Below are 12,132 nucleotides of genomic sequence, written 5' to 3' on the forward strand. Positions count from 1 at the left end.
TGAGCACAAGCTCAACGATTGAGCTTTTCTCCCTTAGTTTGCAGGTTAAGAAAATCGTCGGAGGTCTTATACCTCTTGACGTGGGCACGAGCCTGAAATCCCAATTTCAGCCCTCGAAAACATCTCATATGTTCCGCGACGTTTCAAAAAACGTCTTTGGTGCCTCAACTCTAAACCGTTTAACTGAACTATCACGTAGTTATCAAAACGTGTATGTTCGATGTTCGCAACATCCACAAATGACGTTTGGGGTTCAGCACACTGAGCGGTGCATTAAGGACATAAGCTTTCTAATGTCCGCATAATCGCTACTGTCAACTTTCAACTATATTTTCTCTAGGAACATATCTAAACAGTGGAACTACAGCGCGAGCTTACGACATAATTTGCAAAAGGTCTTTTGACTATGTTCAGGATAATTAAGTTCATCTTATGAACTCCCACTCAGATAGACATCCCTCTGGTCATCTAAGTGATTACATGATCCGAGTCAACTAGGCCGTGTCCGATCATCACGTGAGACGGACTAGTCATCATCGGTGAACATCTTCATGTTGATCGTATCTACTATACGACTCATGCTCGACCTTTCGGTCTCCGTGTTCCGAGGCCATGTCTGTACATGCTAGGCTCGTCAAGTTAACCCTAAGTGTATTGCATGTGTAAATCTGTCTTACACCCGTTGTATGTGAACGTAAGGATCTATCACACCCGATCATCACATGGTGCTTCGAAACGACGAACTGTAGCAACGGTGCACAGTTAGGGGAGAACACTTCTTGAAATTGGTGTAAGGGATCATCTTATTTACTACCGTCGTTCTAAGTAAACAAGATGCATAAACATAATAAACATCACATGCAATCAAATAGTGACATGATATGGCCAATATCATTTTGCTCCTTTTGATCTCCATCTTCGGGGCTCCATGATCATCATCGTCACCGGCATGACACCATGATCTCCATCATCATGATCTCCATCATCGTGTCTTCATGAAGTTGTCTCGCCAACTATTACTTCTACTACTATGGCTACCGGTTAGCAATAAAGTAAAGTAATTACATGGCGTTGTTCAATGACACGCAGGTCATACAATAAATAAAGGCAACTCCTATGGCTCCTGCCGGTTGTCAAACTCATCGACATGCAAGTCGTGATTCCTATTACAAGAACATGATCAATCTCATACATCACATATCATTCATCACATTCTTCTTGGCCATATCACATCACATAGCATACCCTGCAAAAACAAGTTAGACGTCCTCTAATTGTTGTTTGCATGTTTTACGTGGCTGCTATGGGTTTCTAGCAAGAACGTTTCTTACCTATGCAAAACCACAACGTGATATGCCAATTGCTATTTACCCTTCATAAGGACCCTTTTCATCGAATCCGTTCCGACTAAAGTGGGAGAGACTGGCACCCGCTAGCCACCTTATGCACCAAGTGCATGTCAGTCGGTGGAACCTGTCTCACGTAAGAGTACGTGTAAGGTCGGTCCGGGCCGCTTCATCCCACAATACCATCGAAACAAGATTGGACTAGTAACGGTAAGCATATTGAACAAAATCAACGCCCACAACTACTTTGTGTTCTACTCGTGCAAAGAATCTACGCAATAGACCTAGCTCATGATGCCACTGTTGGGGAACGTAGACGAAATTCAAAATTTTCCTACGTGTCACCAAGATCTATCTATGGAGAAACCAGCAACGAGGGGAAGGAGAGTGCATCTACATACCCTTGTAGATTGCTAAGCGGAAGCGTTCAAGAGAACGGGGTTGAAGGAGTCGTACTCGTCATGATCCAAATCACCGGAGATCCTAGTGCCGAACGGACGGCACCTCCGCGTTCAACACACGTACAGCCCGGTGACGTCTCCCACGCCTTGATCCAGCAAGGAGAGAGGGAGAGGTTGAGGAAGACTCCATCCAGCAGCAGCACAACGGCGTGGTGGTGATGGAGGAGCGTGGCAATCCTGTAGGGCTTCGCCAAGCACCGCGGGAGAGGAGGAGTAGGGAGACAGGTAGGGCTGCACCACGAGGGAGAGGTTCTCATGTGTATGACAGCCCAAAACCTCAAATATATATAGGGGGAAAGGGGGGGCTGTGCCCCCTTTAGGGTTTCCCACCCCAAGGGGTGCGGCCAGCCCTAGATGGGACTTGGGGGGGCGGCCAAGAGGGGGAGAGAGGGGAGGCGCGCCTGGGGTGGGCCTTAGGGCCCATCTGCCCTAGGGTTTGCCCCCTCCCACTCTCCCTTGCGCCTTAGGCCCCTTGTGGGGGGCGCACCAACCCACCTAGGGGCTGGTCCCCTCAAACACTTGGCCCACGCAGCCTTCTGGGGCAGGTGGCCCCACTTGGTGGACCCCCGGGACCCTCCCGGTGGTCCCGGTACATTACCGATATCGCCCGAAACTTTTCCGGTGACCAAAATAGGACTTCCCATATATAAATCTTTACCTCCGGACCATTCCGGAACTCCTCGTGACGTTCGGGATCTCATCCGGGACTCCGAACAACATTCGGTAACCACATACAAACTTCCTTTATAACCCTAGCGTCATCGAACCTTAAGTGTGTAGACCCTACGGGTTCGGGAGACATGTAGACATGACCGAGACGTTCTCCGGTCAATAACCAACAGCGGGATCTGGATACCCATGTTGGCTCCCACATGTTCCACGATGATCTCATCGAATGAACCACGATGTCAAGGACTCAATCGATCCCGTATACAATTCCCTTTGTCTAGCGGTATTTTACTTGCCTGAGATTCGATCGTCGGTATACCGATACCTTGTTCAATCTCGTTACCGGCAAGTCTCTTTACTCGTTCCGTAACACATCATCCCGTGATCAACCCCTTGGTCACATTGTGCACATTATGATGATGTCCTACCGAGTGGGCCCAGAGATACCTCTCCGTTTACACGGAGTCACAAATCCCAGTCTCGATTCGTGCCAACCCAACAGACACTTTCGGAGATACCTGTAATGCACCTTTATAGCCACCCAGTTATGTTGTGACGTTTGGTACACCCAAAGCATTCCTACGGTATCCGGGAGTTGCACAATCTCATGGTCTAAGGAAAAGATACTTGACATTAGAAAAGCTTTAGCATACGAACTACACGATCTTTGTGCTAGGCTTAGGATTGGGTCTTGTCCATCACATCATTCTCCTAATGATGTGATCCCGTTATCAATGACATCCAATGTCCATAGCCAGGAAACCATGACTATCTGTTGATCACAACGAGCTAGTCAACTAGAGGCTCACTAGGGACATATTGTGGTCTATGTATTCACACGTGTATTACGATTTCCAGATAATACCGTTATAGCATGAATAAAAGACTATTATCATGAACAAAGAAATATAATAATAACACTTTTATTATTGCCTCTAGGGCATATTTCCAACACGCCACAGATAGGCGGGCCACTCGCTTCTCGCGAGTGCTGATAGACAGAGGCAGCAGTATCAACATCCTGTACAAGGATGCGATGGAGAAGTTAGGAATCAAGCGAAGACAGCTTCAAAGCAGCCGGACTGTGTTCCACGGCATTGTCCCTGGCCTTTCCTGCTCACCAATCAGCAAGATTATGATAGACGTCCTCTTTGGGGACAAAGATCACTTCCGCCGAGAGCCAATTTGGTTTGAGGTGGTGGGCCTTGAAAGCCCGTACCATGCGTTGCTTGGCCGACCAGCGTTGGCCAAGTTCATGGCAGTCCCCCACTATGCCTACCTCAAGATGAAGATGTCGAGTTCCAAGGGAATCCTAACCGTAGCCGGCGACTACAGAAAGTCGTCTACTTGTGCGGCCGAGAGCAGTCGGCTGGCCAAGTCCTTGGTGATCGCAGCTGAGAAACGGCTTCTTGATCGGGTCGTGGCGATGGCCGGCAAGCAGCCCGAGTTATCGCCCGACCCCAAGGATTCGGAAGAAGAAGGATCATTCAAGCCGGCCAGAGAAACAAAGAAGATACCTTTGGACCCGGAGCACCCAGAGAGGTACGTTGTCATGGGTACCAACCTTGACAGCAAATAGGAAGGCGAGCTCGTCGATTTCCTCCGTGAGAATCGAGACATCTCCGCATGGTCCCCTAAAGACATGCCTGGTGTACCGACGGAATTCGCCGAGCACAAGTTACATGTTCGGTCTGATGTGAAACCCGTCAGGCAGCCCTTGCGCCGCCTGTCAGAAGAGAAGAGAAGAGTCGTTGGAGAAGAAATAGCCCGGCTCCTGGCGGCCGGCTTCATCATGGAAGTGTTTTTCCCAGAGTGGCTAGCAAACCCAGTACTGGTGTTGAAGAAGAAGAAGCAGTGGCGGATGTGTATCGACTACACAAGCCACAAAAAAGCCTGCCCCAAGGACCCATTTGCTTTGCCGAGAATTGATCAGGTGATAGACTCCACAGCCGGATGTGAGCTGTTGAGTTTTTTGGATGCATACTCTGGATATCACCAGATCAAACTGAACCCGGCCGACCAACTGAAGACCTACTTCATCGCGCCATTTGGTGCCTTCTGCTACCTGACCATGACGTTCGGCTTGAGGAATGCCGGCGCCACCTTTCAGCGTTGCATGCAGAAGTGCCTCCTCAAGCAACTCGGCAGAAATGCCCACGTCTACGTAGATAATGTGGTGGTGAAGACGGAAAAACGTGGGACTCTGTTGGAAGACCTCAAGGAGACTTTCGAGAGCCTGCGCCGATTCCAGATCAAGCTCAACCCCGAGAAGTGCGTCTTCGGAGTACCAGTCGGCCAGCTACTTGGTTTCCTGGTCTCCGAACGCGGCATAGAGTGCAACCCTATGAAGATCAAGGCCATCGAGAGGATGGAAGCACCCAGACGACTGTTAGATGTGCAAAAGTTCATCGGTTGTTTGGCGTCCATCAGCTGATTCATCAGTCGGCTGGGCGAGAAGGCTCTCCCCTTGTACCAGCTCATGAAGAAGACAACCTTTTTTGAGTGGACTCCCAAGGCGGACGAGGCCTTTCTCCAACTGAAGAAGCTGTTGACTACTCCCCCTGTGCTGGCGGCTCCGACTCCCAAAGAGCCCATGCTCCTATACATTGCCGCCACCAGCCGGGTAGTCAGCACTGTCATTGTAGTCGAGCGCAAGGAGGAAGGCAAGGCGCTACATGTCCAGAGACCGGTATATTACCTGAGCGAGGTACTGTCGGCCTCCAAGCAGAACTACCCCCACTACTAGAAGATGTGCTATGGTGTGCATTTTGCCGCCAAGAAATTGAAGCCTTACTTCCAAGAGCATCAAATCACTGTGGTCTGCACAGCCCCACTTGCCGAGATCATCGGAAGCCGAGATGCTTCCGGCCGAGTGGCCAAATGGGCCATCGACTTGGCTCCCTACACCATCTACTACGAGCCTCGCACCGCCATCAATTCACAAGCGCTGGCCGACTTCCTCGTCGATTGGGCCGAGACCCAGTATCTGCCGCCAGCGCCCGACTCCACCCATTGGCGGATGCACTTCGATGGCTCCAAGATGCGCACCGGCCTGGGAGCCGGCGTCGTCCTCACTTCCCCCAAGGGTGACAAGCTCAGATATGCGTTGCAGATCCATTTCGCTGCCTCCAACAACGTGGCCGAGTATGAGGCGCTCATCCACGGGCTCCGGCTTGCTAAAGAACTCGGCATTCGCCGGATCCTGTGTTATGGCGACTCTGATTTGGTGGTCCAGCAATCATCTAGCGATTGGGACGCCAAGGATGCAAACATGGCGAGCTACCGCTTCCTTGTGCAGCAACTCAGCGGATACTTCGAGGGGTGCGAGTTCCTCCACGTGCCAAGGAAGGACAACGACCAAGCAGACGCCTTGGCACGGATCGGCTCCACCCGCCAAGCAATACCATCCGGCATCGCCCTTCGGTGCCTCCTCAAGCCTTCTATCAAGCCGTCACCAGAATCAGACTCAATCTTTATGCCGGCTCCACCCGAAGAAGTCGAATCTGACTCCAAGAAAGACACAGTCGAAGCCGGCCCGGGGACTTCAGAACCCGGCCCGAGGACTGCAGTGGCAAGATCGAAGACTCCAGAGCCCGGCCCGGGGACTGCTCCAGTCGGCCCGGGGACTTCGTCAAGTCAGCAAGCAGCTACGGACTCCAACCCGCCGCCTCCCAGCCCAGCCGCCCTTGTCCAAGTCGCACTAGTAGCAATTGAAGAAATAGCAGCACCCTCATGGGCCCAACCCATCCTCAAGTTCCTAGTAAACAGAGAGCTGCCAACTGATGAAATCTTGGCTCGGCAAGTGCAACACCGAGAAGCAGCTTATACCATAGTCAACAGAGAGCTGGTCAGGTGCAGCATCACTGGCGTCTACCAACGCTGCGTCGAGGCAGAACAAGGCCAAGCAATCCTCAGAGACGTCCACGAAGGCGAGTGCGGTCACCATGCGGCCTCAAGAGCACTCGTCGCCAAAGCCTTCCGGCATGGTTTTTTCTGGCCGACTGCCCTAGAAGAGGCCAAGGAATTAGTCCAAAAGTGCAAGGGGTGCCAGATGTTCCGTTCCAAGCCACTTCAGCCAGCTTCCGCACTTAAGACTATCCCCATCGCCTGGCCCTTTGCAGTCTGGGGCCTGGACATGGTGGGACCATTCAAAACGGCACGAGGTGGTTTGACTCATCTACTTGTCGCAGTGGACAAGTTCACCAAGTGGATAGAAGTGAAACCCATCAAGAAGTTGAATGGTCCGACTGCAGTAACTTTCGTTGCCGACATCACGACTCGATACGGCATCCCGCACAACATCATCACCGACAATGGCACAAATTTTGCCAAAGGCGCCTTGGCCCGTTTCTGCGCGACACAGGGCATCCGACTGGACTTAGCGTCCGTTGCCCATCCGTAGTCAAACGGTCAGGTGGAGCGAGCAAACGGCCTCATCTTATCCGGCATCAAGCCTCGACTGGTCGTGCCACTAGAGCGATCGGCCGGCTGCTGGCTTGAGGAGCTGCCGGCCGTCCTCTGGAGTCTGCGCACGACTCCAAACAAGTCAACCAGCTTCACACCTTTCTTCCTCGTCTACGGCGCCGAAGCCGTCATCCCAACGGATATAGAGTTCGACTCCCCGCGAGTCACTATGTACACCGAGGAAGAAGCAGAAGAAGCACATCAAGACGGCGTCGATCTGCTGGAAGAGGGCCGGCTGTTGGCACTCAGCCGGTCCAGCATCTACCAGCAGAGTCTGCGTCGATACTACAACAGGAAGGTCAGGCCAAGATCTTTTCAAGAGGGCGACCTTGTGCTCCGACTGATCTAGCGAACAGCCGGCCATCACAAGCTGTCGGCGCCTTGGGAAGGCCCCTTCATCATCAACAAGGTGCTGGGAAACGACTCCTTCTACCTGATCGACGCCCAGAAGCCCCAAGCACGCAAGAGGGACGACTCCGGCAAAGAGACAGAACGCCCATGGAATGCAAATATTCTCCGAAGATTTTACAGTTGATGCAGTATGTATTCGCGCTCCCCTTTTTGTATTAAAGTACCAAGACTTTGGCTCCCCCGAGACAAGCTCGGGGACTGCCTTCTTTTGTTATCTGTATGACAAGAATTATGCCTTCAAGTATATTACTCTTCGTTAATGCCGCTTGGCACCGGGTCTGACTAGTCGGCCCGGGGACTCGCTGCTTTGCACTATGAGGAGCTTCCCGCAGTCAGGCAAGTAGTGTGCGGTGCTTAAGCCGTCTCCTGATAAAGCCACAGCTTGCAGAGTGACTGTTTGGTGGCCAGGAGTGAGGAAGAACGGGCGCCCACACGAAAAATGGCTAAGGACCCAAAGCACGAACATAGCGTAAGACGGCTTCCAGCATTTCTGAAGCAAAAAGCCGACTCATGAGCAGTCGGCTTGCCGCTTCTATTAGCTTCTATTAAGGATAGCCGACTCTTGGGTAGTCGGCTTGCCGCTTTCTATCCGACTTGCTAAAAGAGACTCTAAAATGGCCGAGTACTTGTCTTCCCAAAGTAGCCAAGCATTTGATCCAACAACAGTCCGCAGAGCGGTTGTTCGACTGGCAAGGCGGCGACTAAGGGAAGGCGGCAAACGGAAAAGCCTAAAGAGCAATGAGCAAGGAAAGATAGAACGCGGATTGATATTTACATAGGCCCTTGGCCGAATCTTTGAGTAGAAGTTCAAAATACACCCCGCGGGTGGAACTGTTCGAATTTAACAAAGTTTTCCAAAAGATTGCTAAGGCAGATAAAGCAGAGGCGAAAACGGCGGCCTAGGAGGCGGCATCTGGGATCGGAGGATCGGAGGAGATGGCGGTGTCAGGCGCTAGGGCGGCCGGCTGGGCGGTCTCATTTTGATCGCCTCCGACGGCGGTCGCCTTCTCTGGACGCGGCTCGTTGCTGGAGGCGCGGTCAAGCTGAGGCTGGTCGCCCGCTCCGACTCCTGGCACCTCCGTCTCGCCTTCGTCCTCCGCCTCACCTTCCTCCTCGGTGCTGGAGTCAATCACCTCCACCGAGTCCTCGCCGAAGTCTGGGTTCATCCCAAACCACTCTGGCGGCACCTCCTCACCGCCTGCAGCCCGCTCGGGGACGAAGACACTGGTGTCCGTGTAGTCGGCAATCGCCGCTGCACGCTCGACAAGGGCACCCTCCACTACCACCAACCCTTCCTGAGCCTCCGACCAGAACACGGCCAGCCGGTCCAGGTCCAGCCCTCGATACCACGCCTTGACGAATTCCAAGGCCCGGCGCGCTCCGGCCCGGGCCGAGGAACCCTTCCAAGCCTCAAGACGGCCAGCTACGACCTCTAGCCAGTCAGCGGTCCGACTGGCGGTGCGCAGGGCCGGCATGTCTGGCCACAGAGTGGCAACCGCCTGGGCGCCGGCACGCTGAAGGCGGCGCATCAGCCGATGGGCAGGACGAAGACGGGCCTCGATGCTCAGGAGCTGCTCATCGACGGTTCGGGGGGCGTTGGCGGCGATCTCCGCGCCGCTTGCCCTTCGCATCTCGTGATCAGCCTCGATGGCCTGAGTGACCGCCTGAGAGTGGCCAGGGAAGAAGTCTGCCAAGACAAGAAAGAAGTGAGTCGAAAGAGCCAGAAATCGGCCCGACCTATAGTCAGAAGCTCGAAGAAGAAAGGAAGAAAAGAAACTCACCATCGACGATGTCTTCGATCTCATGGAAGCCGGAGGTCAGCATCGCCTCCCTGTCAGTCCAGGAGGAGCGCTCGCTCTCGAACTCGGCCAGGAGAGCGGCCTCCTTCTTCTCGGCCTCGTCCTGCGCCTTCTTGAGCAGCTCCTTCTGCTCGGCCAGCTGCGCGGCCAGCAGGTCGCGCTCTGTGGCGAGGTTGCTGCACTCCTCCTTGGCACGCAAGACGGTGTTGGCCTTGCCCAGCTGCTGCTGAAGGGTGGCGTTGGCCTTTGAAGAAGAAAAAGATGAAAGACGATGAGTCATCAACAAAGAAAGTCGCTGAGAAGATGCGGCCCGACTGCTCAGCAGTCGGCCCGAATCTCAGGGACTACAGCCCGCGGGTGCGCTAGCGCGCCCCCGCGAAAAAGAAGAAGGACTCACCCCGGCTCTCCGACAAGTCGGCAGTCCGCCTGCCTAGCTCCTCAACATTTCGGTTGAAGGCGGTAGCACGGAGGTTGTGATACTCCTGCAATAAAGCATTTCAGACAAAGTTAATATTTGGAACTCGCCAGAGGGAGTTCCGAACCGCCTGCTCAGCAGCCGGCCCGAAACTCGGGGACTACACCCAGTGGGTGCGCTGGCGCGCCCCCACAGAGAAAAACAAGAATCAAAAGATAGAGACATACTCGGACGGCCGTTCGCGCTGCCAGATGCGCCTTGGTGCAGTTTTGAAGGGCGTCGCCTTCAGCTCGCAGCTTCGCCTGGACGTCTAGGAGCGCTTGGTTCAGCGGCCCTATGCCGCCTCCACGCAACCACCCAACGGGCGCGGCGCTCGTCGCCTCGGCGTCTGGGATTGCCGAACTAGCGGTGCCAGTCTCCCGGGGACACGGCGCCGAGGTTGCCCTCTCAAGACGACGACGCACTGGCGAGGTGACTTGGAGAAGCAGCCTCGCCTCGGACTCGTCCGCAGTCGGCGGCACCGGCGGGCCTGCCGGCTGTTTGCCGTGTGCTCTCCCAGACGGTGGCAGAGGCGGCGGTGGCGGCACGAGCGTGTTCGACATGGAGGCCTCGCCGCTTTCCTTCTCCACGACGGGGTTCTCGGTGCCGGCTTCTCTAGTCTGCCCCATGAACACCGGGGGCGGCGGCGCCGAGGATAGCGGGATGACGAGCAGCACCGATTGGCAGTGAGCGGCCTCCTCAGCTTGCTGCCTTGCTGTTGCGGCGGCTTCGGCCTCTTCTAGTTTTTTCTGGGCGGAGGCTGCCGCCTTCTCGGCCTCCGCTTTCTCCAAACGGGCGGCCTCCTCCTCATAGCGCTTCTCCCGCGCGTTTCGCTCCGTCACCTCCCGGAGGTCGGCGGCAGGGTCAACCCGCTGAGTGGTGGCTGACGTCTCCGCCGACCCCATGACGGAGGGGACGGCGACCCTCTCAAGGATGAGGGGAGCCCTGAAGCAAAAAAGAAATGAAAAAGAGAAACTCGGACGAGATTCACCGAAGAAAAATAAGGACAAAGGAGGAAACACGTACGCAGAGACTAGCGGCGGCCTCTTCACTTCATTGCGGAAGCGGTTGGCCCTCGCGGCCGCCTCCTCCCGTTTGGTCGCGGCGGCCGCCCCCTTGAGCTTCTTCGGCTTGCCGCCAAACAAACTTGGCCCAGTCTGGCGCCTCTTCAAGCCGCCTTGGCCGGCCAGGCCGGCGGAGGAACCCGCGCCCGATGGGCCGACCCTTGGCTGGTGGCGCGGGACGACTTCCCCTTCGGCGTCGTCATCAGGCCAGTCGGCGAAGGTGGCCGAGGGCCTGAGGCCGCCTCCCGCTCCTCCTCCCCCGCCTTCGGCATCGGCTTCCATCACCGCCGCCCCCAAGTCGGGGTCGTTAACGTCGCTCTCCGCTCGGTCGGGGACGACCTCGCGGGGCGGCCTCGTGACGCCGGCCGCGGGCTGCATGAGGGGGTTCTAGTTCAAAGAAACCAATGAAAATCAGAAGTTGGAGTTGGCTATGAAGAAGACAAAGCGGTAAAGAGATGCGACTTACCACTAGAGGGGGGTTGGCGCGCGAGTACGACTCCTTGCCGAATTGCCAGTCCTCCCCGAGCTCGCAGTTCGCGATGTGGTTCACCATGTTTGCCACCTCTGCGCGGGGCATTTCCCTGGTGCACATCCGACTCAGGTCTCAGTGGTCGCTCATATGACTGATCAGATGAGGCCGGCCTTGAAGAGGGAGGACTCGGCGCACCACAAAGGCGGCTAGCAAGTCGGCCCCAACGAGGCCCTCCGACTGCGTCAGAACTCGGAGCCGCGCCACGGCGGCGGCTCCGGCAGGAGTCAGCATCTTGGCCCGATTAGACCAGCTAGGGAGCCTCCCAGCCGGCGGGCCGGCTTCATAAGGTGGCAGATTGACCCAGTCCCCGTCGGGGGCGATGCTCTTCACATAGAAGTATGACCGCTGCCACATTTTCACCAATTTGATCAGCGCGATGGCGGGGAAAGGATTGTCGGCCGTCGACCGACGCATCGCGATGAAGGCATTGAGCCGGCACGCCGGCGACGTGCGTGCCAAGCTTGGACGAGAAGAATTCTCCCCACAACTCGATGGTGGGGAGGACGCCAAGGAAGCCTTCGCACAGAGTGGCGAAGGCGGACAGCAGCACAACCGTGTTTGGGGTGAGGTGGTGCGGCTGGAGCCCGTGGAACTCCAAGAAGGAACGGAAGAAGCCGCTCGCCGGCAGCCCCAGGCCGCGCATGAGGTGCGAGCGGAAGATGACCCGCTCGCCCTCCTCTGGCGCCGGTAGAATCTCCCCCTCCGGCGCGGCGCGGGCGCGCACGAGGTCTGCGCCGGGGAGGCGGCGCGTCCGGCGGAGGAACTCGATGTGGTCATCATCCACCTCCGAGCCGTCCCACACGCCGGGAGCCGCGGCGGCGGAGGAAGAGCTCATCGCTGTGGTGTGCTGTGTTTTTGCTCGAGGCGGCAAGAGGAAGGAAAGGAGGCAAGAGGAGGCGGGGGAGCAGGGAAGATGGGCGCGCGTGCTCGCC

The sequence above is a fragment of the Triticum aestivum genome, chromosome 3B (genome assembly GCF_018294505.1).
Source record: "Triticum aestivum cultivar Chinese Spring chromosome 3B, IWGSC CS RefSeq v2.1, whole genome shotgun sequence".
Taxonomy (NCBI): domain Eukaryota; kingdom Viridiplantae; phylum Streptophyta; class Magnoliopsida; order Poales; family Poaceae; genus Triticum; species Triticum aestivum.